Source organism: Diabrotica undecimpunctata, chromosome 8 (assembly GCF_040954645.1).
Source record: "Diabrotica undecimpunctata isolate CICGRU chromosome 8, icDiaUnde3, whole genome shotgun sequence".
Lineage (NCBI taxonomy): Eukaryota > Metazoa > Arthropoda > Insecta > Coleoptera > Chrysomelidae > Diabrotica > Diabrotica undecimpunctata.
Window position 1 is genome coordinate 23569087 of NC_092810.1, and position 26724 is coordinate 23595810.

At 32.6% G+C, this 26724-nt stretch overlaps 1 protein-coding gene across 1 annotated transcript in view; it reads left to right on the top strand.

The window, feature by feature from the left end:
* The first annotated feature begins 416 nt into the window (after positions 1–416).
* LOC140447281 (zinc finger CCHC domain-containing protein 24-like) overlaps positions 417–26724 on the top strand; it is a 66978-nt gene continuing 40670 nt past the window's right edge. Inside the window, exon 1 of the mRNA XM_072539855.1 lies at positions 417–696. The gene's annotated coding sequence lies outside the window, so the exon portion shown is untranslated. The remainder of the gene's footprint in view (positions 697–26724) is intronic.

A 26724-nucleotide genomic window follows, 5' to 3' on the forward strand; every position in this document is an offset into this window, starting at 1 on the left:
GAATACAAAAATATAAACATGTGTGGAAGGACGTAACGGTTTATATACCTCACTTTTGTTTTCAAATAGCTGTTTACTAAGTATTACTACAACTATAGCACTAGATTGTTCTATTTTTACTTACCTCTTTACATTCTAATATTTATCTTTTTCTTTTTTTATAATACCGATAATAAATCATTAAAACTATTATTTTTTACAATCATTTCGCCATCCAAAGTCATCTTTACATGAAAATCCAAACTAAAACAACCTAATAACATCCAATAATATTTTTAATGGGGCATTGCATATTGGGCCACCCCCTAAAACACAACAAAAATTCAAACCCAAACCGTTCCTGTTCTCTGACTTATTTTAGGTTCTCTAAGCTGAGCTAGTGCTCCCACCATCGCGACTCTCGCGTGACGTATACTCACATCGTAGCCATCCAGAATCCAGAGACAGAATAAATTGACAAATGCATAACACTAGCACCCTTTAATGAGCAAACATATGTGCGTCTAATTATTTACGATCAAAATGTGAATCACGGCAATTGTTTTTGGTGCGGCATATTAATTGACAGTAGTTCTTTGCTTTTATGGATATCCTTGTAATTTCTGGCAAGGAATCATAAACATTTTTTCGGTATTTCCGTCCTAGAACTATTTTTTCCACTGTGTTAGCTATTCTCTTGGTTGTAGTGAGAACAAGGTAAGATTTTTTGATAATATTACACTTTTATTTTCATTAATTTTGTATTGAAAGAACTTTTGGATTAATTTATGCACGTGCTGCGGAAAAGTTAGTTTTTTTCTTTGGACATGTATTGTGGAAATTGTGCCAAATCGTAAAAAACCGTGTTACCGGAAATAACTTTCGTTTGTAGGTTATCTGGTACAAATTGTCGACAGTTTTCTTTATTAGTTTGCTTTTGTTTTAATTCTATTTATCCGGAAAACTTCATCTATTATTTAAATAAGTACTACAGCTGCTCTTAATTTGTTTTAAGTAGTCCGTGCTCAATTTGAATTGCTATAAATATAATAATCTAAGTGTTAACTATTTTTATTTTTAGTCCTACTTAAAGGTTTGTGTATAAGCATTTCGAAATTTTTGTAGCTGCTAAAATATGACAAACGCGGCCTTTATTTCGCTATCGAGGTGGGTTCAGGTGAAACAATTGCAGTAATAATAAAAAATCAATTGTGTATGTATTGTTTAATGATATATTATCGAGTTTTTTTAATGCTGTATAAGCCTTGCAGGCATCATGCAAGAGTAACATTTACACTTATTGGGTTAAAATCAAGGTCTCTAAGTTGCAAATCCCAATCGTATTCTGTGCTCCACTCGTGTTATGCTTTTTGAGATCTTCCTTTTGATCTTCTGTCCTATATTTTAGTACCTGTATGGAAGTAACTGCTAACTATGACGAATAATATACTGGTTTAACAACCTGAAGGAATAATGCAGTAGTGCAGAACTATTTAGAGCGCCGGTAAAGGTCTGCATAGCCAAAATAAAGGAGAAACTTGAAGAACAAAAAGGTAGCAATTCTGAAACATGACAGAATTATTAAAAGCTTTACCTAAAAGCATGGTGTATCTTTAGCCAAATTGCTGTCATCAGAAATGGTTATATTGAGTTATTTCGTAATAGACTTTTGGAAAAGAAACTCTTGTAGAAATCAGCGCTACTAAATGCGAGGCAGCATTACTGGAAACGTACTTGTTATAATTTGAACATAACGCTCATCCGGAAGAACAGTGTCACAAGTCAAAAAACATTATTTTTTAGGAGAGACAAAAATAGATTTTTTAGATCTTAATTTAACTGTCGGTTTTAAACGGTAATTGCTAAAATTTTCAAATCAAAAACGAAGAATATGGGTAAGTGAATGTTTCTAATTGTGTAACAAGCAAAACCAAAAAAAAATATGATATCTGATATAACAAAGAAAAGAAGATGAAAATTTTTACTTATGTCACTTTTCTTTTAAAATGATGGTAACTTTTTTACAAATTATTGAAAGTATTAACTTGAGAAATAAAATTTTATTTATAATATGGAAATTATCTTACTATAGTAAATTCATTTAACAGAAAAGTAGCGGTCAACAAATGCATGCACATAACACGCGAAACCCTATGTTTATATAATTGTACAGGGTTGTATTAAGATTCTAGCAGCCTATACCATCTGAATTTGAAATGAATTAATTTATAATTTTTAGGATTACTGTTAAAATAATAGTAATCAATGATTAATCTTTCAAAGAAGTATACTTAAATAATATTTTTGTAAACTGTCATTCACACATCATTAGTTAATTGTGGTATTAATCAAAAGGCAAAAAATAGAAAGTTGTTTTTATACATTTTACGCTTTAACACCAATCTTTGGAAATAAGTAATAATATTATTATTAATGATATAAAAAGAGACCTCTTCTTGTGTAAAAGTTAGGGAAAATACTTATACATATATTATTGGGTAGATAGACTTATACATTTAACATTACATTAACATTAAAAAATAAAATTTATTAAGTCGACGTTTCGATATCGATTTAACATTTATTTGTGTCAGCAGAAACGAATGTATATTTAGAAGAATTGTGACATCACTATTTTTGACTTGCCGGTTATGTCGAAGATGGTTCGAGATATCAAAATGCCGCTTTCAGATTTTGATTCAGGAGACAAAACTATATATGAATCCATCGATAGATCGTCCCCAAAGTATTGCATAGGCGACAACGCACAAACGAACATACTTTGCGGATGTAAAACGAAAGTTTTTCTTTGAAAATGATGAAAAAAACTTTTTACTATTACATATAAGTAATATCGAATTACGAAAAATAAGTACTGGAAAAGTAGATAGGTACAATGAGTAAAATGGGTTACAGTTTTTCATTTTTAAAATATTCCATTTTGTTTATGTAATTTCGAATTATTTCGTATCTTTTATTTATCATTGCTACTCATTTCCACATCAAAAGCTAGATCCACCTTCAACCGGATGGGGGCCTTCTTCAAGAGCCACAACCTCTCTCTTGGTATAAAAGTAAGAATGCTGCGATGCTACCTACGTCTTCTCTGTTCTTTTTATGGTGTTGAATCGTGGACCTTGAACGAAGATATGTGCAGAAAATTGGAAGCATTTGAGATGTGGCTATATCGGAGAATACTTAAAATCCCGTGGACTGACCGAGTCACCAATCCAATGAGGAGGTCCTCAGAAGAATGAAGAAGAACCGAGAGGTACTGACCACCATCAAATCTCGAAAGTTACAGTACTTTGGACACATTATGCGAAATGAATCCACATCCGGACTGTATATAGTTTAAAAACTTGTGGAAGATGGAAAATCACATATTATGCAGTAGGATGTCCTTTTTTTGTTTTTTGTTGTTTTTTGTTGTTTTTGTCACAGGTTCTTACAAGGTTAAGACCTAAAGGTCTTTATTTTGTAAGACCTTTTATTTACATACATATATAATGATCAACATATCACCTCACTACAATGATAGTGTCAAAAGGAAAAGATGAAGACAGACAGTACCCTGGATGTAAGCGGAAAACTTCTTATTGGCGATATCTATATTATTGTTTTTTAACAAAACAAACTCTTTGCTAGGCCTGAGGATGAGGCAAATATTGTAAGCCTCGAAACCGATCGCTTCTGTAAAACTTTGAAAGTAAATATTAGATTGTGAGTATTGACCTTTTTAATATATTTGTTCAATTATGGACTCACATTTGCAACCCTTTTATCATCATAATAATTATTATAATACAGTCAAAATAATATTAAATTTACAAAGTTCAGTTGAGAGAAAACAGCAAACACCTCAAAAATGTTCACAGTTCTAAGTTTACTTAAATATCACTATAATTATAAACCAACACTATAAATATACCAACACACATATATAGAGCTATTAAAAGTAAAAATTATATTTATATAATTCAACAGTCATAAATATGATTCGTAAAGATTACTGAATCCATATCTGTTAAAACTGCAAATTATGCGTCTTTGTTTAGAGGTGTAGATTGTCGTTACTTGTGAGTTTCTACTTGTTACTTTTGATATGCTTTTGTATATAATCAGTTACAGTATAAGTGATTTTGTAACAAGTAGATACCTCTTCAGCATCTCTAGATACTTGGAATGAATATATCACGCGTCCCTAGTTTGTTTATTCTACTTTTCTGTTAGGCGAATATGGTATAGTATAAAAAAATATTATTAAACATATAAAAGAAAATAAACATTTTATGTCTAACACTTAATAAAACGAAAATACTTGAATATAACAGTTAAATAGTAGGTAATCTACAACGACTTGGGACAAAATAGCACTTGGGGATACAATTTTTTTTTAATTATGATCAGCCCTTTCTTCTTTTTTTCTAAAATCCCTACTTTATTTTTGTAAACCTTTTTCAATTTTGGTTTGATATTTTTTTTCTTTGATTCAATATCAACACACTATCAAAATGTTCTTGCTGGTAAGAGGTTTTATAAAATATTATTCCAGGGAATTCTTTTGTGATTTCCAAACTTTTATATCAGAAATTTTTACGGGTTCTCCATTAGTATTCTTCGAAAAAGAGTTTAAGTCATAATATCAGCTGCTAATTGCCTCAGATCAAAAATGTCTTGATGACAAATGCCATCAACTTTGTATGCTTCTCCAGATTTTTTAGCAGTGCGTACAAGCGTCACATACTGATCAGGGATATATACAGGTTCTTTTAATTTGGCGTTGAATAACTGAATGAGCACTATCTTCCTGATATGTTATAAGAAACCTACTCACCTTTTCAAGAAAAATGACACAAATCTAAATATCTCACTTTTCTGACGAAACGCTGAAAAATACTAGGACAATTCTCAAAATATAACGGTTTTCTTAATAAAAATCGATACCTTCACTTTGAACGTCAGAGCCCAACTGAAAAGTGTCACTCTCCCGGAATAAAAGTATTCATTTTACCACCAAAGGAATAATGACACTACCGCCATCTTTCGAAGTTGGTAGTAGATATCTATGTGATATTTTTCCTGGTAAAAGTATAGGATATTTGGAGTCAATTTAATTAGATAACTGGAATTATGCATTTTTTGAGTTGTGTCACTTTTCTTCCGGATGAGCGATATGTAGTCATACTTTGTTTCACATCATACTTCACATTGTTCTGAAGCTATTTTTTTGTGGCATTTTTAAGTTAATTACTATTTAAATGGGAATAAGCCACAATTAAAGGTTAAAATACGTTTATTGACGTTTCAATTTCCACTTCGGAAATCGATACAGACAAACGATACAGAAGAGACAATAACATTTACCATGGAAAAGGAATATAATAACACATTGCCTTTTCTGGATGTTTTAATCTCTAAGAACGATACTGGATACGAAAACCAACACACACCAAGAGATATTTAAATTTCAAATCAAATCACAATATTAATATTAAAAGGGAATCATTAAATCCTTATACGACAGAGCCAAAATTACTTGTTCTAACGAAAATTTATTCTTGGAGGAAAAACAGTTGTCAACATCTGTTTTATTAAAAAATGATTATCCTTTATCGTTTATAAATAAATAATTTTCAACAATCGATCGAATAGAACAAAACAACTTAGAACGAGATCCCACAGCATATACAAGGAATAATACGAGGAAAATAACAATACCATACATAAAAGGATTATCGGAAAAGCTTAAAAGGATAGGAAATAAATTCAACATTTCAACAACATTCAAAACAACAAACACGTTGAGATCTATTTTGTCCAAAACCAAACCTAACAATGAACAAGAAAGGACAAGGAATTGCATTTATAAAATACCTTGTGAATGCGATCAGTTTTATTTAGGTGGTGAAACATCAAGGCCATTAAATGATAGAATAAGTGGACATCAATCCTATATTAAAAATAGAGAATTTGATAGATCTCAAATATGTAAACACGCATGGGATAATGAACATAGGGTTCAATGGAATGATTCAAATATAGTCCTAAAAGAAACGGATAGTAAAAAGAAAAAAATCAAAGAAGCGGCTCTAATTATGCTAAATGAGACCAATTGTGTCGCGAATTCCTCGGCAGAATGTAGCAGGATCTGGTTACCCATATTGAAAGAGGAAGTTATTAAAAGGAAAATACCAGTATTGGTAAGTCAGTAACATATAGAGAATACATCATTTATGTTTTTTAAATAACAAACATATAAAATCGGAATTTGGTGTTTATTGAAGGTAAACTAAATGTACGATCAAATACTTACCATGTCGGGATAGTATTGTGAGGTTTTTTCCTGGTTTTTCCCTCATAATTTACTATGGAATCACTAACAGGAGAATTTTACTGTCATCATGGCATGTATTTGTCTTTTTAAAGACGAATTACATGTTATGATCTTTTCTGATGGATATTCTCAAGTTAAAGTTGATTTCATGTAATCGAATGAACTATCTTATAAGTAAAGTCGTCCCAGGAACGCAACTCAACAATATTGGCAATATCATTTTAAAGTCGTCTACTTTAAAATGTATAATGTATGTCTGAATTGTCAATATAGATGAGTCAGATAAAATTAAATTATTAGAAGAATTTTTCACTAAGTAACAAAAAACAAAATTTGTTTAATTTACTAGTGTTTGTATTTTGAGAACGATTTCCGAAGTGGAAATTAAAACGTCAATAAACGTATTTTAACCTTTAATTGTGGCTTATTCCCATTTAAATAGTAATTAATGTCATACTTCACATCATACATACTAACAAGAAGTAAATAAAATAATATCTGTTAAATTTATTTAGTACAAAATGAGCATTTACAAATTATAAAATAGTTTATAATATTTGCATAACAATAACTTTCCGCAGATTTACTTTGTAAAAGATGTACACTTTAAACTTCTTTTTATATTAAAACAATGATACGATTGGGGTGTAGTTAATATTTTTTGCAAATCAAAAGCAGGCAGTTAAAAAAAATTATAACTGTTGCTGTTTTCTTAGAAAAGTCTTTTATCATTTTTTTTGGCTTCACGTGAACACATTTATACATTTATTTGCAATATATATATATATATATATATATATATATATATATATATATATATATATATATACATATATATATATATATATATATATATATATATATATATATATATATATATATATCTTCAATCCTGACCCCCCGAAGGAAGGTTAGTGGTGATCGTGATGTTGTGTATTGTCCGTCTCCAAAGATCTCTTTTGCATATGCCTGTAATAAGTATTTCCTTATTTTCTGTGTCTGCTCTCATAACATGTCCAAAGTATTTTAATTGATGGAGATGAACTGTGCGGAATAGTCATTTGTTGACTTTTAGATAATTTAAAATTGAAATAGTTGTCCTGTGGACGGTCCACAGAATTCGTAATATCCACAGAAAATTTCAGTGGCATCTTTCTTCCTTCCGCTTGTCGTAGTGTCCAAGATTCACGCCCGTATGTTTGAAATATGTAAAGCATCTTCCTCATCTGTTATTACAAGTGAGACACTGATATTTTTTCAGTGCAAAAAGCCAATATTAACCCATTAAGAGCCGTTGATGCGAAAACGCAACATTTTAAAAGGAATTTTTTTTATACAACTAAATATTTTCTTTTTAGAAAATTCTTTATATGTTTTAATTCCTAAAGGCTTGATGATATTGAAATATATTTTATAGAACAAATATAATTAATTGTTTATCTATTATAAATTAATTTCTTCAGCAGTTTTTTACATGATTCGTCATGACTATATAATCTTCTTGTAGAATTTTCACTTTGCTTATAATATAATGGTTTATATGATTTTTATAAAGCATAAGCTACAGATTTAGCAATAACCATACAAAAAAATTAAATAATTTTATCAAGAAAAAGTTACATGCATTCAAACTTATTGTTGCGTTTTCGCATCAACGGCGGAATGTGCTGTCTCTAGGTAATACCGCCTACGCTACGTGACAAATCGAGTGTAACCGTATTTGACTAGTTCAGTCTTGTCTAGAGCGTTTTAGTATAAGCATATACAGCAATAATTGTGTTTCTCTGTATTGTTGCGGATAAAACATATATAATGAGTTCTGGCAAAAATAAGTGGAAAGATAATTATGATCGGAATACACCTTTTACTATTCAAGAATTGGAAGCTGCTATTGAAGAAATTCAAAATGAGACCGAAATTGATGCTGTTATAATACCACCAGATGTCGATGAGCTTACTGATGAAGAGGAAATAGATGACGATTTATTGGAAGGTATTATACGGTATAATTATATAAGATACTGTTATGTAACTTTTATTTTTTTATTACTTATAGGCCATGATAAGCCTCAAGACACTGCTGGGACATTCGAATTGATGGCTGAGGACAACACAAATGAATTTGAAGATAATTATAATGAACCTTCTACAAGCCAGGCTACTTCAAAGAGGGCAAAATCTGTTCAATATAATCCAAACTGGAGCAAAAGGGACCCCGTATACAGTAATGTTCCGGAATCGCAGGAGCACATTCAAAAACAACGTATAAAGGACATGCTTTACGGTAAATCACCAGTTGAAGTATTTTATAATTTTTTTGACGAGGAATTATTAGACGTGATTTTAAAATACACTTTAAAATATGCCAAGGACAACAATCGACATGATTTTTCAATGACAGTATCTGATTTAAAGAAATTTATTGCTATTTTGATCTTGTCAGGATATCACACGTTGCCACAAATGGAGATGTATTGGAGCAGAGATGAGGACAAGGGAGTACCATTAATTAAAAATTGCATGAGTCGAAATAAGTTTCGCAATATAAAAAAATATATACATGTATGTAATAATGCTCAACTTGACAAGCAAGATAAGTTTGCTAAATTGCGCCCATTATTTGACAAAATAAACAAAAGAAATCTGCAGTTTGGTGTATTTTCACAAAATTTATCAGTCGATGAGGAAATGGTTCCTTATTTTGGTAGACACTCCGCTAAAATGTTCATCAAAGGGAAGCCTGTTCGCTTCGGTTTTAAAATTTGGTGTCTTTATTCTCAAGATGGATATTTGTTTCAGTTTAGTCCATACGCTGGAGCACGAGAACATAAAAGTGATATGGGACTGGGAGCAGATGTTGTTATAGATCTATTAAAAGTTCTTGAATTTCCTTCTCAACACAGAATATTTTTTGACAATTTTTTTTCGTCTTTTAAACTATTTCAATATCTTACTGAAAATAATATATACGCCACAGGAACTGTGCGGGAAAACAGAATCCAAAAGTGTCCTTTAGATAGCTCAAATGATTTAAAAAAAGGGGGCAGAGGTGCTTTCGATTTTAGATATGATTTAAAATCCAAAATTTGTGTAGTTAAATAGAATGATAATTCAATCGTTATTATGATGTCAAATAATATACCAATAAATCCAATTCAGCAAGTAAAACGGTATGATAGAAAACAACGAAAAGAAGTAAGTGTAGACCAGCCATTTCTAATAAAAGAATACAACAAAAATATGGGGGGTGTTGATTTACACGATAACGGCATAGCCAATTATCGTATAAGAGTAAGAGGAAAGAAATGGTGGTGGCCTCTTTTTATAAATACTATAGACAGTACAATCGTCAATGCATGGAAAATTTATAAATTGGCAAATGACTCTACAATATCGCAATTAGAGTTTCGCTCTTATATTGTTATGGCGCTAATAAAATCAGAAGAAAGTAATTCATTATCAGCCAGCGACGATGAGGGTACATTAGCTCCTAAATACAAAGGACGAGGAAGGCCAACAAAGTCAGAAATACCGAAAGAAATGAGAACTGACAAAGTGAACCACATCGTAATACGCCACCCTGAAAAGTCAAGAAAAAGATGCAGACAATGTAAAAGCCAAACTATATATATGTGTCAGAAGTGCAATGTACATTTACACTCTACATGTTTTGATAGCTTCCATAAATTGTAATATTAGGTTTTACAGTTTTTTTACATATTTTATTTAGTTTTACTACTTTTGTATCTTTAATTTTGAAATAAATCTCATAATCCATAAAAGTGTATTTCATTAATTTCTTAACAGATTCCGCCATTGATGCGAAAACGCAACATTATTTTTTTAGAACACCCTGTAACCTAAAAAAAAATTGTATCCAGTTTTGTCTTTAAAACACCATAAATAACTAACCCTTATATTATTTTTACAAAAAATTTACATATTTCATACCTTGGCGGTTAATGGGTTAAACTCAGTATTGAATATGTGTTATGTGTCTATACTGACTGTTGGTGGCTGGCTTATCGCATGGGTGATTCTCTAACATTAATTCTTTATACAGTGAATACAATATATTATGTATATGTACACTCTGTTTTGTGCGTTGGTCTTTGCGTGATGTCGTATTTTGGGTTGACACTACGTCGAATTTTCTTTAAACTGATCTTCATTTTGCAAATCAGTGGCTTATGGTCTGACTTGATATAGGCTCCTATCGGTATGTTTTGAATGATGTAATGTTGTTACGGAATCTTTTATTAATCATAATGTAATCTATTTGATTTCTGACTATGTGGCCTGAAGTATCTTGAGGTGATTTCCACGTGTATAATCTTCTGTATGGGAGTTTGAAGTAAGTGTTAGTAATTACAAACTCTTCTTCTGATACAAATTTACCCAATCGGTCTCCTTGCTCCTTTCTTTCTCCAAGCTCAAACGGTCCTATGAATTCTCCCGATTGTCTTCTACCTATCTTCTTCTTCTTCAGGTACCATCTCCGCTACGGAGGTTGGCAATCATCATAGCTATTTTAATTTTTGAGGCAGTAGCTCTAAAAAGTTGTTTTGAGCTGCATCCAAACCATTCTCTCAGGTTCTTGAGCCATGAAATTCGTCTTCTTCCGATGCTTCTTCTGCCATCTATCTTTCCTTGCATTATGAGTCGCAGGATGCCATACTTCTCGCCCCGCGTCACATGTCCGAGATACTGTAGCTTTCTTTCTTTAATTGTAAGTTCAACTTCCTTCTCTTTACCTATTCTTCTCAGTACTTCATTATTCGTAACTCTATCTACCCAGGAAACCCTCATAATTCTTCTATAGGTCCACATTTCAAAGGCGTTAAGTCGTCCCATTGTGTCTAGATTTAACGTCCATGATTCCACTCCATAGTATAGTACACTGTATACGTAACATTTTGTTAGGCGTACTTTAAGAGCTAATGTTAAATCTTTGCCACATAGGACCTTTTTCATTTTTATAAAATTAAAACGTGCTTTTCCGATTCTGACTTTGATTTCTGCAGTGTAGTCATTATTTTCTGTTATAAGTGTTCCTTGGTAAGTGTACTTTTCTACTCTTTCTTCTACTGCCAAGATTTCGTTAGTATTATGGTTGTTTTTACAAATTTTCATAAACTTCGTCTTTTTGATATTGAGCGAGAGTCCGTACTCCCTACTACACATCACTATTTTACTTATGAGTCTTTCCAGGTCTTGTAAACTATCGGCTATTATTACTATATCATCTGCATATCGGATGTTGTTAACTAAGACTCCATTTACTCTTATGCCGACTGTTTCATCTTTCAGAGTTTCTCGAATTACCTCTTCAGAATAAGCGTTAAATAATAGAGGTGATAGTATGCAGCCGTGCCTGACTCCTCTCTTTATTTCCATTTCTTCAGATGTCTCTTTTTCAATTCGTGCTATTGCTCGCTGATTGTAATAAAGGTTTGTTATTAGCCTTAAATCTCTTTCATCTAGGTTTTTATTTTTTAGAATTTTCATGAGCCGGTCATGTTTTACTTTATCAAACGCTTTATTGTAGTCTATAAAACAGACGTAAAGAGGACGGTTAATATCCAAACATCTCTGCGTCGGCACGTTGAAGGAGAATAGTGCCTCTCTGATACCCATACCATTGCGGAACCCATATTGTGTGTCACTAATATCCAGCTCCAGTTTAGTGTGAATTCTGGCGTGGATAATTTTCAACAGAATTTTCAAGGTATGTGGCATACCTACCTATCTATCCTCTACCTATCTTGGCATTTAAATCACCCATTATCAAGGCTAGATCCTTTTTGGGAAGGTGTTGGATAAATTATTATAGAATGCTTCACTTATGTCATCTGGTTTGTCAGCTGTAGGGACATATACCTGGATAATGTTAGTTGTTATTGGGTAGGTATCAAGTTGAAGGAGGAGCATTCTTTACGATATGGGTACAAAGTTTTTGAGATGTCTGGCAGTTTCTTGATTTAAGATTATACCTACTCCATTTTCGTGTCTTCCGTTGGGGTTACCTGAATAATATATGTGATGATTGTTAATTTCACATTACCCAGAGTTCGTCCATTTCATTTCGCTTATTCCCATGATATATATTGACAGTCTTATCCATCTCCTTAATTGCATTATGAGTCTTACCGGCCTCGTCATGTGCAGATCGTGAGCATTTTCTTTGCACGAGATTGACAAGGATTTCGTCAGTTAGTATCAGTAGTATCTTTTCTTTGACTAGTTATCCTATTGCTAATTATACTAGGGTCCCCTAGTCCCCTAGTACGTTTAGATAGTAGTATGTTTAGATAAACTCAAATAATATACCAGGGGCCCGTTGTTAGTAACAATTGTTAATATTCAGCACTTGTAATCACAAGTTGTTAATAACTAGCGTTTCACAAAAAAAATATTTAACTTGTTCCTTACATGTGTAAAGGCTATAGCGGGATAAGATGGTCAAAATTGCACCATGCTCGATTCAGTTTTGGGTCTGGCAATTCGAAAGGACATAATTAAAAACTCACTCAGTTAAATTTTCAAGTCCCTAGGTGCCTCTGGGGGTTCGCTATGGGAAAAAACGTATTTAAAAAAAAAATTTTTTTTTAGACGCTCTATTGCTGCAAAAAATCTGAAAAAATTCTTGAAGGCGTATTTTAATAATACAAAACTGCCTGATTTTTTTCAGATTTTTAGCTTGAAAATTGAGCCCAGGAAAAATATTTGAAACTTTCAGTGATATTTTAGGTTATGTCGGAAATTTTTGGCCAACTTTAAAATAATGTTCTTTTATGGGTTTTTTCCCGTTCTTTCGAATGGCATAGATATTATTATCATTTTCAACGTGGAAAATGCCTAAAAATCGAAAAAACTGCTTTTTTTGGCACTTTTCTGAAGTTTTTTACTCATAACCTCAACAACATACACATAAATTAATGATAATTCATATTTTTATATGTATTCTTATCTTTACAATCGAAATAAGCTATTAAAACTATTATTTTTCCCTACAGCATGCTCCAAAAACCAAAAAACCCCGTTTTCTCCATGTTTTTACTACATAACCTCAAAAGATTCCGAAAAATGAATCGTGAATTAGAACGCACTTCAAAAAGGTGTGGAATTTTAAGCTAGCGAATATATCTCTATACGTGATATTATATCACAATGTACATACATTTATACACAGACGCATATGCTTGTTATATACATTCATAAGCTCGTACCACGCTCGTCCATGCCTTACTCTTCCGCTTAGATACAAGAGCGTTATACCCATGCTTATATCATTATTCTTTTATTTTATATTTTATATTTACTTAACAGTTTTGGCGTTCATGTCTTAGCCCTACATCCCGCATATTCAGGGAGCCTGATTGTAACAGAAAACATGGCGTTGATAGTTGCGCCGCACGGTAGTTGACATTACGCGGCGCAACTACCAACGCCATGTATATCTGTTATAATCGGGCTCTCATTCTATATCGCTCTTAGTGCGTTTGCGTGTGTAGGGCCATATCCTCTGTATCGCTCTTAGTCAGTTTACGTGTTAGGGCCTTTATCTTTTCGGCGGGGCTTTTCCTCAAATGTTCAATGGCTCTCTGTTTTTGTGTTTATTTTGAATTGATTTTGAATTTGACAGCAGAATTGTGTCGTGTCTAAAATAACAGGCAACAATAACCAGTATTATTGTTAAATTAAGAACTGGATCATCAAATAATTTTATTTCATCAGTTTTCGGGATAGATAATGAGATCAAAGTATCTGATTTTTGCGGGTCTGTAATCAATTCATTCGAAAGAGATGTATTGCCACAATATTTTGGAGTAAAAAGTCTCGTGAGAGAAGACTTAATCCGTAACCATACTTCTGTTTATGCCATAAAGTTAATTTGACGGATGATCAGTTCACATTAATTTTCGATGGAGCTTATTTAGCTCACCAAAAAAGCAGAAATAATTGGTATCAAAGAAAATCATATTCGGGACAGAAGAAAAAACCGTTGTGCAAGCTGTTTACCATCTGCACAACAGACGGGTTTGTTGTAGATCCACCCTGTCCATTCTTAGCTACAGAAAATGATGCAAGCATCGTGACGAAGGTTATGGAAGATCCAAATGGAATAAGGTCACTTATGAAAAAAAGGTGATGTTTGTATTGTAGATAGGGGCTTTGGAGACGTCGTATCCTATTTAGAAGATCTTGGCTTCAAGGTTCTGATACCTGCATTAAAAGGAAAAAGACCAAAAAACGCCATGTATATCTGTTATAATCGGTCTCTCATTCTATATCGTTCTTAGTGCGTTTGCGTGTGTAGGGCCATATCCTCTGTATCGCTCTTAGTCAGTTTGCCGTGGACAGCTTCTACTACCCATCTTAGTTTCGTAGCGTAATGAGATTCATTAGCTTCAGCTGTGGATAAACTTGGTCTTTTTCCTTTTAATGCAGGTATCAGAACCTTGAAGCCAAGATCTTCTAAATAGGATACGACGTCTCCAAAGCCCCTATCTACAATACAAACATCACCTTTTTTTCATAAGTGACCTTATTCCATTTGGATCTTCCATAACCTTCGTCACGATGCTTGCATCATTTTCTGTAGCTAAGAATGGACAAGGTGGATCTACAACAAACCCGTCTGTTGTGCAGATGGTAAACAGCTTGCACAACGGTTTTTTCTTCTGTCCCGAATATGATTTTCTTTGATACCAATTATTTCTGCTTTTTTGGTGAGCTAAATAAGCTCCATCGAAAATTAATGTGAACTGATCATCCGTCAAATTAACTTTATGGCATAAACAGAAGTATGGTTACGGATTAAGTCTTCTCTCACGAGACTTTTTACTCCAAAATATTGTGGCAATACATCTCTTTCGAATGAATTGATTACAGACCCGCAAAAATCAGATACTTTGATCTCATTATCTATCCCGAAAACTGATGAAATAAAATTATTTGATGATCCAGTTCTTAATTTAACAATAATACTGGTTATTGTTGCCTGTTATTTTAGACACGACACAATTCTGCTGTCAAATTCAAAATCAATTCAAAATAAACACAAAAACAGAGAGCCATTGAACATTTGAGAAAAAGCCCCGCCGAAAAGATAAAGGCCCTAACACGCAAACTGACTAAGAGCGATACAGAGGATATGGCCCTACACACGCAAACGCACTAAGAGCGATATATAATGAGAGCCCGATTATAACAGATATACATGGCGTTGGTAGTTGCGCCGCGTAATGTCAACTACCGTGCGGCGCAACTATCAACGCCATGTTTTCTGTTACAATCAGGCTCCCTGGATATGCGGGATGTAGGGCTAAGACATGAACGCCAAAACTGTTAAGTAAATATAAAATAGAAAATAAAAGAATAATGATATAAGCATGGGTATATCGCTCTTGTATCTAAGCGGAAGAGTAAGGCATGGACGAGCGTGGTACGAGCTTATGAATGTATATAACAAGGATCTCAAAAGTCATGGAACTATGTAGATATGCGTCTGTGTATAAATGTATGTACATTGTGATATAATATCACGTATAGAGATATATTCGCTAGCTTAAAATTCCACACCTTTTTGAAGTGCGTTCTAATTCACGATTCATTTTTCGGAATCTTTTGAGGTTATGTAGTAAAAACATGGAGAAAACGGGGTTTTTTGGTTTTTGGAGCATGCTGTAGGGAAAAATAATAGTTTTAATAGCTTATTTCGATTGTAAAGATAAGAATACATATAAAAATATGAATTATCATTAATTTATGTGTATGTTGTTGAGGTTATGAGTCAAAAACTTCAGAAAAGTGCCAAAAAAGCAGTTTTTTCGATTTTTAGGCATTTTCCACGTTGAAAATGATAATAATATCTATGCCATTCGAAAGAACGGGAAAAAACCCATAAAAGAACATTATTTTAAAGTTGGCCAAAAATTTCCGACATAACCTAAAATATCACTGAAAGTTTCAAATATTTTTCCTGGGCTCAATTTTCAAGCTAAAAATCTGAAAAAAATCAGGCAGTTTTGTATTATTAAAATACGCCTTCAAGATTTTTTTCAGATTTTTGCAGCAATAGAGCGTCTAAAAAAAAATTTTTTTTTTAAATACATTTTTTCCCATAGCGAACCCCCAGAGGCACCTAGTGACTTGAAAATTTAACTGAGTAAGTTTTTAATTATGTCCTTTCGAATGGCCAGACCGAAAACTGAATCGAGCATGGTGCAATTTTGACCATCTTATCCCGCTATAGCCTTTGTCAGCTACAAGTGTACTTCACGCATTTTAATTACAAGTTTGTAAATAAACATAACCTTAAAATAGTTTTGTTGACAATTTACTAGTTAAACGTCAGTCGTTATTTATAATTCTGTGACAATGTCGAAAAGCGTCTTAAATGGTACTAAAATTATGATTTTAAAAGAGATTAGAGATAAGAAAGCAATTCTTCTCGGCAGCTTTTCCGACAAATACAAACGACAAATACGAACAAAAAAAGACAAAATAGAATGTTCGAAAACTGTGCACCAAAAATCCACCAGTTTAAGGCTTGTGCCTCCAAATAAGGATTGTAGACTTACAGCCGTGATGTATTTTGGCAAAATTTAAAGAAAACAACAATGGTAAGTGTTAGTGTTTAATTTGCCAAAGTGTAAGCGTATCTGATACTTTTTTTCGTATTGCAGAAGAAAGTTGATAACAGGAGGAAAACTGGTTCAGGTGGAGGCACAGATTCTAAATTTACAGAAATGGACAATGTAGTTCTCGACATTCTTGGGCCCGATAATCCAATTCTGTGTAGTCTCGGCATTTCCGAAACTTGGGAGCAAGATCCTGAGAACGTTGAACAAGAAATAGAAAATTCAAACCATTTGCAAGATCACGGTGCAACAAACAAAATTAAAAACACTAATGTGTTTATTTCTACTGGGAGCAGCAGTGTACCTACGGCATCTTGTGCAAAAAGGAACAAGTCGAAAATATCTAAGGAAAATGACCCAATTGGCGAAGCACTAATCGATTTAAAGAAGAAAAAATTACAACACCAAATTGAAATCCTTGCAAAAGAAAGTTATCTAAAAACATTAGAGATTTTAAAACTAGAACGGGAACTACATGTGAACACTTCAAAATTCACTGCATCGTTCGATTCTGCTGTAACCTACCTCATAAATGTAGAAGAGTCCTCTACCAGTGAAAGCGTGGAATATTTGACATTTGTTTGAGAAGTTATGTTATTGTTATATTTGATTTTTTAATTAATTATAAGAAAAACGTTTTGTTCATAGCAATTACTTCTTTGATTTTTAATTCATTATTATGCTAAGTATTTGTTAAATGTTTTGGAAATTATTTTTTCGTTTAAATAAAAAGTAAATATTGTGTATTATTCTATATTTATTTATTTTATATTCTTTATTGTTTTAAAGTTACACTGGAACTAGTTTCTATTTCTAAAATAATTTATCAACTCCTGTTGTCTTTGTCTTGCATTCAAAGGAGCTGGTTGTCCGGCTATTTCGTTATCGTCTTCCATTTCTTCATTATCCATTTGTCGGTTTATATTCATTCTCTCCCGAGTAATGTTATAGAGCGGTGTGCAGCATTTCAAAACATTGGCTGCATATACTGGACTCAAACGAAAGTAGTTAAGACAAGGAAATTTCTCCTTTAATACGCCTAGAGCATTTTCGACTAAACGCCGTGTTTTCTTATGTACTCTGTTGTAGGTAGCCACAGCCTCGTCCACATTCACCTCAATTGGGGTCATAAGCCAATCTAATAGAGGGTATCCAGAGTCACCTAGAATTATTCTATTTGGAATTGGATGCCAACCAGCTTCCATTCTCTGAAAAAGGGTGCTATTTCTCAGTACTCTCGCATCATGAACACTTCCCGGCCAATTTGCACTAACATAATAGATTTTCAAGTCTGGTCCACAAACAATCATACAATTAATAGAGTTGATTTCCATTACGATCAACAAAAGCAGGTTCGTTTTCAGTTGGAGCATCTATTTTAATAAGCGTCCCATCAATACAACCTATAACTTGGGGAAATCCTGCTACTGCAAAGAATTCTGCAGTCGTATTTAAAATATTTGCCGGCCAAGCAACAACTTGATGAAATTTTATTTGGTTAATTGCATGTAACACTTTTTTTACACATCTACTGACACTTGCTTTGCTGACCCCATGAGTATCTGATATGACGTGATATTGTCCTCCACTACCTAACCAGTGTAATGCTATACACAATTGCATTTTTGTTGCCAGTGCATAAGAGCGATTCGTTGGATGCGCTAAGACAGGTGCATTGTCTATACGAAGTTGTTCCATTTGTATAGAAGTCATCCGAAAACGTTCATTAAACTCGTAAATTGATGGAAAATCACTATTAATTCTTGGTCTGAATATTCTCCTCCTTCTTCTTTGAACAAATACCATTACTTTCATTTTCATTTTCTGACGAAGAGCTGCTACTAGACAACATTTTTCCTATACTTATTACACTTGTCAAACTAACTACCTACCTTCAAAGTTAGGTAGAAAATGTTTAGTTCACTACAACTGTCAACTACAAACTTGTAAGTTATTCTTCTGTTGAACAAGTAAATTGGTAGCTTACAAGTAATTTACTTGTAAAATTGTAAAATTCACTATAGTGTATTTTTATGTATGAGAGAGTAATAAAACAATAAATTATGTATGCAAATCCCTAAACTGTTGATACGGGTGACTCAATGAAAAACAGATATTTGTCAACAAGTTTACAGAAGTATATAGGAAAACAATTTTAAATTGAGTATGACCACCAGGTATAAAGGTTGGAGCAGAATAGAATACAATAGTTGTGAGAGTTACTAATCCCTAAATAAGGTTGCCAGTGTCGGAGTGATGGAGGTTAACAGGTACTAATGAATTTGCAAGAAATGTAAGATGTTTATTTTATTGGTTATATATAACCAATAAAAGTTTATTAAGTACCTACCTATTTGCAAAATAAAGTTTAATTCTTTAGATAAAATAAAACGTTTTATTTTATCTATTTGCAAAATAAAGTTTAATTCTTTGCCTATTTGCAAAATAAAGTTTAATTCTTTAGATAAAATAAAACCTTTTATTTTATCTGAAATGAGAGCATTCCACGAAGTAAGGGTTTCAACAATCAAACATTTAATTCTTTAATTCCAGGAATCTACGACAGTAATTGACTAGATAATTACCTTCTAAACTTATTCCACAGAAAATGTGATAGTGGGTTTTTCCATTTTGTATATAGGAAGGTCCAAGTGGCGTATTCAAAATTCTTAACAGTTCACTAAAAGTAGGTACTTCAGTTGCAAGGTGCAGTTTATTGTGTATACTAGTGTTATGGAAAATTTGGAAGTGCCGTGTAAACGCCGAAAAATTGGTCCTCTAACAGTTAATGAAAAAACATTAATATTTAATTGTTTTAAATCATTTACAGACAAACGTTTATGTGAAAGTGTTGATGAGACCGTTGAGTTAGTTAGCAGTACACTTGGTGTTGGGAAATCTACGATTTACAGAGTTATTAAAGAAGAGAAATGTGGTAGTTTTCAAATGCCACGTAATGCTCCAAGGAAACCAAAATTTCAAATAGAATATCATTTTAAAGAAGGACTTCGACGGAAAGTGCATGAATTCTTCTTTAGACAAGAATTTCCAACATTGGATAAAGTTCTTGTCTCAGTTCGAGATGATAAGGATTACCCAGAAATGAGTCGAAGTACGTTATGGAAACTTTTAAAAGAAATAGGCTTCCGCTGGAAAAAGAATCCCAGAAAGTCTATTTTATTAGAAAGAAGCGATATTGTCATATGGAGAAGACATTTTCTAAGAACCATAAAGGAAATGAGAAACCAAAAAAGAAAAATATTTTATCTTGATGAAACATGGATCAACGAGGGTCATACACCAAGTAAATTTTGGCAGGATGAAACTGTTACAAGTCAAAGGCACGCTTTTGTAAATAACTTATCTACTGGTTTAAACCCACCATCTGGAAAGGGACGCAGGCTGATAATAGTACACATTGGCAGTTCAGACGGTTTTGTTGACGGTGGTTTATTAACTTTTGAATCAACTCGTACCGGTGACTACCATGAAGACATGAACGCTGATGTCTTTCAAGAATGGTTCGAACAAATGATAGATCTTCTTCCTAAGAACTGTGTAATAGTAATGGATAATGCAAGTTATCACTCCAGACTTATAGAAGGACTGCCCACAACCAAGTGGTTAAAAAAAAAGACTTGCAGAATTGGCTGAGTTCAAAAAATATTACGTACCATCCCGGATCTATAAGAAAGGAACTTTATTCGTTGTGTGCCCTTCATAAAGAAAAATTTAAAAAATACGAAATTGATGAAATTGCCAAAAATCGTGGAATGACAGTACTTAGATCCCCACCATATCATTGTGAATTAAACCCGATTGAACTGGTATGGGCACAGATAAAGAGTGAAGTTTCAAGAAAAAATACCACTTTTAAAATTCATGATGTTAAACAGTTGTTTTTGGAGGCCGTAAATAATGTAAAACCTGAAAACTGGGAAAAAGCAGTAAATCACACTATTAAAGAAGAGGAAAAAATGTGGAAGCTGGACAATATTACTGATAAAATGATCGAGCCAGTTATTATAAATCTTGGTTCTGAAAGTTCATCTTCTGAATCTGATTTGGATTTGTAACAAGTAGCTGTAAGTTTTATATTAATATTTTTATTCATCTATTTAACATACCTTAGACGGTTTTAAAAACTCTTTTTCTCTTTTGTAATTTTTAAAAATTAAAAAAAAATGTGAATTTTTTAAAACCCTTTTTAATGTAGGCCAGTCAGTTCTAATATAGTGTGTGATAAAAGAGGTCACTTTTGTTTACATACAGATAACACTTTATAACACTGAAATAATTCATTTATTTTTTACAATTATTCAAAGTAATTTTTCAATTAATCTTGAGAACGCCCATGGAGTGGTCGGAGCTACCAGTTAAAATTATGCTAATTGCTCTCTCGTTCATAAAAATAAACTATAGTTGTTACAAGTGAATACTTGTGCATTCGTGAAACACTAATAACGAGATATTTTGCCAAGCTTGTAAGAATTTCATTGTAGCTGACAAATGTGTAATTTTGTGAAACGGGCCCCAGGCATAACATATAATATTAATTCAAGATGATCAAAATAAAAAATGCAAAAAAATCAGAGACATCTGTCCAAAGACGTATATTTATGACTGATTTTATAGGAAATCATAATTTCGTAACTTTTGTATACTGTACACTTATATTTCTTGTTTCGTTGAGGTTAAAATGCATGTGTTCTCCTGTCAATTATATTGCCAATAAATTAGCATAAAAACAACTCACAATAATTACTAGTTTTTGGCGTTCAAATTTCAAAGAGAGCAATAACGATACGCATTGCAGTAATTGTTTTAGAAACAGGAAATATCTCATAAAAGCCACATATGTCTGCAAACTAATTCGAAATCCTTTTTGTTGTCGCCAGTTAATTCGCCAGAAAATAATGTTTAAAGCGAAATAGTTGTTTAAATTAAAATGTAAAAGGTACTGATTTTCTTTATTACACCTTTGTTGAGTCATTGGTCATTAAATTGTGTAACTGTATGCCATAAATGGTATATTTATGAGGCGCCTATGGTGTATATATAACACTATATGGTATATGTATGAGGCATAATTTAAAAAGGACCGTTTATATAAAAATTTCGAAATATTTCAAAATGCAGTCGAACTCAGAAGAGTAGTAGACGAAGATCAGATGAAAATGTGTTTCAACTTCACTTCCTGGCAACTTCATTCCATCTTCTGGTCCTTAGAACCTGTAGCTCTTCTTCTACATCATCAATCCATCTCCTTCTGACATCCTAGCAATGTCTCCAGCCCATCTAAGTCTTTGCGCTTTAACGAATTTCACAATATCTGGATCGGTGAATAACTGATATAGTTCAAAGCTGTATCTTCGACGTCATAGCCCATTTTCATTTACGGCTCCAAAAATCTTTCTAAGAATTTTTCTGTCAAAAATATCAAGGAGTATTTCATCATTTTGAGATAAGGTCCACGTTTCAGCCACATATATCAAAACCGGTCTTATTAAGGTCTTGTATATAGAGCTTTACTGCACGTTTTATACTTTTATTTTTTAAATATTTCTAGGGGACTGTGAACAGTTCTTTTTGCTATTGCTATGCGTCTTTTTATTTCGTCGCTTGTCGTGTTTTTTGCGTTTACTAGCGATCCAAGATATGTTAATTCTTTGACTTGCTCAAAGGTATAGTTGTTAAATTGTATTCTCTGTTGGATATTTCGGGGGTTTTTAGAAACCAACATATATTTGGTTTTTTCCTCGTTTGCCACAAGTTCTAATTCACTTACCGCATTCGCAAGCATTGTATAACACTGCACTATGTCTCTCATACTTCTGCCCACTATAACTACATCAGCGAATGCGAGAATTTGCGTCTATCTATTAAAAATAGTTCCATTCATTCTAATATTTAATTGTCTGATTGCCCTTTCCAAAGCAAGAGGAGACACGCAAGAGCGTCCCCCTGTCTTAGACTATTATTAATAAATTTATTACTACTCGGAATTTCAAAAATTACAGTCAATTTAAATCAGATCTGGAATCTATACCAAGGAGAATAATATATGAATTGCCAGATATAGACAGTAAAGTCGATTTTTCTCTCTAATAATATCATTACTTCACTTGACATACATGTTCCATATCAGACTTTTAGAATCTCAAAGAAATATGCTCCATGGTTAACTAATACCATCAGGCAATTAATGTTAGATGGGGGTAAAGCACTTACTGCTTACAAAATTTCTAAAAATATAAATCAATGGAATGACTACAAAGTATTGCGTAACTTAGTAACAGCCATGACTTTAAGGGAGAAAAAATCATATTTTAAAAACATACATGACCAACCTTCTAAAGATATGTGGAATAATTTAAAATATTTGGTAAATAATTGCAAAACTAAAAATAACTTCGAAATTAAAAACGTATGGAATGCAAATGAGATAAATAAACACTTTATTGAAGTCATACCAAACATGAAAGGAGATATTGGTACACAAATATTCTATGAAAATAACTTTAAGTATTCCCTCAGTTCTTCTCTTACCTTTAAACCAGTATCTGAAATTAATATTTTACATAGTATTAATAATATTAAAAGTAAAGCTATTGGTGATAATGGTATTAACATATTAACGCTGCAACTCTGTATTCCCTTTCTTCTATCGTATATCACACATATCATTAACTTTTGGTTAACAAATTCAATTTTTCCCACTAAATGGAAACGTTCACATGTTATTCCTTTACCTAAGACTAAAATTACAGAAAGCATGAATGAATTAAGACCAGTAAGTGTACTGCCTACATTATCTAAAATTTTGGAAAATGTAATCGATACTCAGTTACAAACGCATTTAAAAAATAACAACATAATCCCTACGATGCAGTCCGGTTTTAGGTCCAGATATAGCTGTCTTTCTGCTTTATTAAATATTACAGATGATATTTTTAGAGGCTATGACCAAAACAAAATATTAATTCTAATTATTCTAGACTACTCAAAAGCTTTTGATACAATTAACCATAATTTGTTATTTTCTATTTTAAAATATATTGGTCTACGAGCGAGAGCAGTTGATCTAATGAAATCCTATATTTCTAATAGATGCCAAGGAGTAAAACTTAATCAAAATATTTCTTCATTTCTAGATCTCAATACTGGTGTGCCTCAAGAACCTATATTAAGTCCAATTTTATTCTCTATATATACATCTAATTGTCAATATATACCGATCAAGCAGTAAATGCAATAAATCATGACATTCTTCATCTGCAGATTTTTTCTCAAAATCATTGTTTAAAATTGAATACATCAAAAACTCGGGGTATCATTTTTGGGAGGAATCTCCGTAGGAAAATATTTTTAGAGAATTATGCCAATCGAATTATCTTAGGAAATGAAAATTTAATTTTTAGCAAAAGGATTAAAAGCCCAGGGATTTGGTTCGACGAAGGTTTAAGGTTTACATATCATGTAAGTATTTGTTTACAAAGAGCTTACGTCGTTTTAAAATTACTGTATCCAAGCCGTAATTTATTAAGTAGGGCCACAAAGTCATTATTATGTAATGCTCTGGTATTATCAAAATTAAATTATTGTGACGTGCTTTACAATGCGTGTCTCACTGAATTTGATTCATGGAGAATACAGAAATTGCAAAATTCTTGTTTGCGTTTGATTTTTGGCATCAGGAAATTTCAAAGTATAAGTCATGTTTCCACCGTAGTCAAATGGCTAAATATGAAAAATCGTCGGAAACTTCATGCTTTATGTTTTTACCATAAAATCATTCAAGAGTCAGTTCCACCATACCTGTACAATCGAATAACTTATAGGACTGATGTTCATAATCTTAATCTTAGACACAAGAATACCCTCACTTTACCTAAGCATACAACATGCTTTTTTAGACGTTCATTTTCGTATTCAACTGCTTGCGATATTAACAGTTTGTTCTATAATATTAAAAATCTGTCTAGTGTCAAGTTCAAGAGATTAATTTATGAGCAGTTGTTAGCTGAACAATAACTTAAAAATTTAAGAATTAAAAAAAATTCCTCTTATTAGTATTCCCTCTCCTTACGTTGATGGATACATTTTTCCTCTCATCTAAGACGTCTATACTCTTCTTTTTTTCTCCGCGTACAACCTGCGTCAATGGTTTTTTGATATGCTGCATTCTTTCTATTTGTGGCCATTTCGCACTCATGATCAAACCAATGATTTCTTTTTCTGACTTGGTTTTGCCCAATATTTCAACCGATTTCTGTAACACAATATCTCGTATATTTGCCCGTAGTTGGTTAATGTCTTCTTCTTCTTCTAAGTTTTCTGTCCTTATTTGCTCTTCTATTTGCTGTCTGTATACATTTGCAATGTCGGGATCTTTTAGTTTATTAATGTCGATTTTTTCTCTCCTTTCCCGATCTCCTTTTTTAAATTTTATATTCTTTCTTTAAATCATGCTTTAACTAAATAGTGATCACTATCTATGTTTGCTTCTCTGAAAGACCTAACATCTAATAAGTTAGAGCAGTGTCTTGCATCGATGATTATATGATCTATTTGGTTAATCGTTTCATTATCAGGAGATTTCCAAGTTCCCTTATGTATATCTTTATGAGGAAATCGTGTCCCAGCTATTACCATGTTCTTAGACATCGCAAGTTTATCATTCTGAGACTATTATCATTAGATTCTACGTGTAGGCTCTCTTTTCCGATAATGGGCGAAAATGTATTTTCTTTTCCTAATTTGACATTAAAGTCTCGGTCTAGTGCCTCATAGAACATGTCTTTTTCATCATCCTCTTTTTCTCCCGTTGGAGCGTGAATGTTAATAATGCTAATATTAGCGAACTTCCCTTTAAGTCTTATTCGACATATCCTATGATTAATAGCTTTGAAATCAATTACACTATGTTTGAGCTTGCTACTTACAATAAATCCGGTACCAAATTCCATTGGATGGATGTCCACTTCTCTTTTGATTAGATAATCGTACTGCCACCGTTGTCTCGTCTGGTTTTTTGCTTCTATATCTTTAACACGGATACTCTTCCCTGGAGCAACATTTAGTTTCTTCCATCTGCCGGACATAGTTGATTCTACATATCTTGTTTCAAACATATCACTCAACACGGTGGCAATTTTCCCAACAGGACTAACTTAAGAAGAGATTCGTTTTAAAACAGCTCGGTAGAGAGGAATAAGTGCTATTGCTTTGAACCCGGTTTTATGTTATCAGCATTTTTTGCCCCTAGTTCTACTAATGTTGCTTTTAATAGACCCAGTAATTGACCTTTGAGCACTTACGCTATAGCACTTCAAAAATAATTGCCTGCTGTGTCAAGTCACCCCAACAATTTCAATTCACCCCAACAATTTCAAGTCACCCAACTCTACGGCACTAAAAGAAATAAAATCAGACCTAAAACATGTAGAGGCTATTGAAATGGAGATGCAAGAAATACGGCAGAAGTTTCAAGATTACAACCGAGAAATACAAGAACTAAGAGAAAATAAAATACTCAAAAAAGAAAACGAACAAATATATATTCGATAGTCAGTGTGGAAAGCAGACTGGAAAGTGTGGATAAATCTTGTAAAGAAAATAATATAGTTATTCAAGGTCTGTCTTGTAAAACTGATGAATCCTTTAAAAAAGCAGTGACAGATCTGCTGAAAAAAAATTTGGGAATGCAAGTAGATGCCAAGAAAGCAATTAAAATAGGAAGAACCGAACACGTGCCTAATT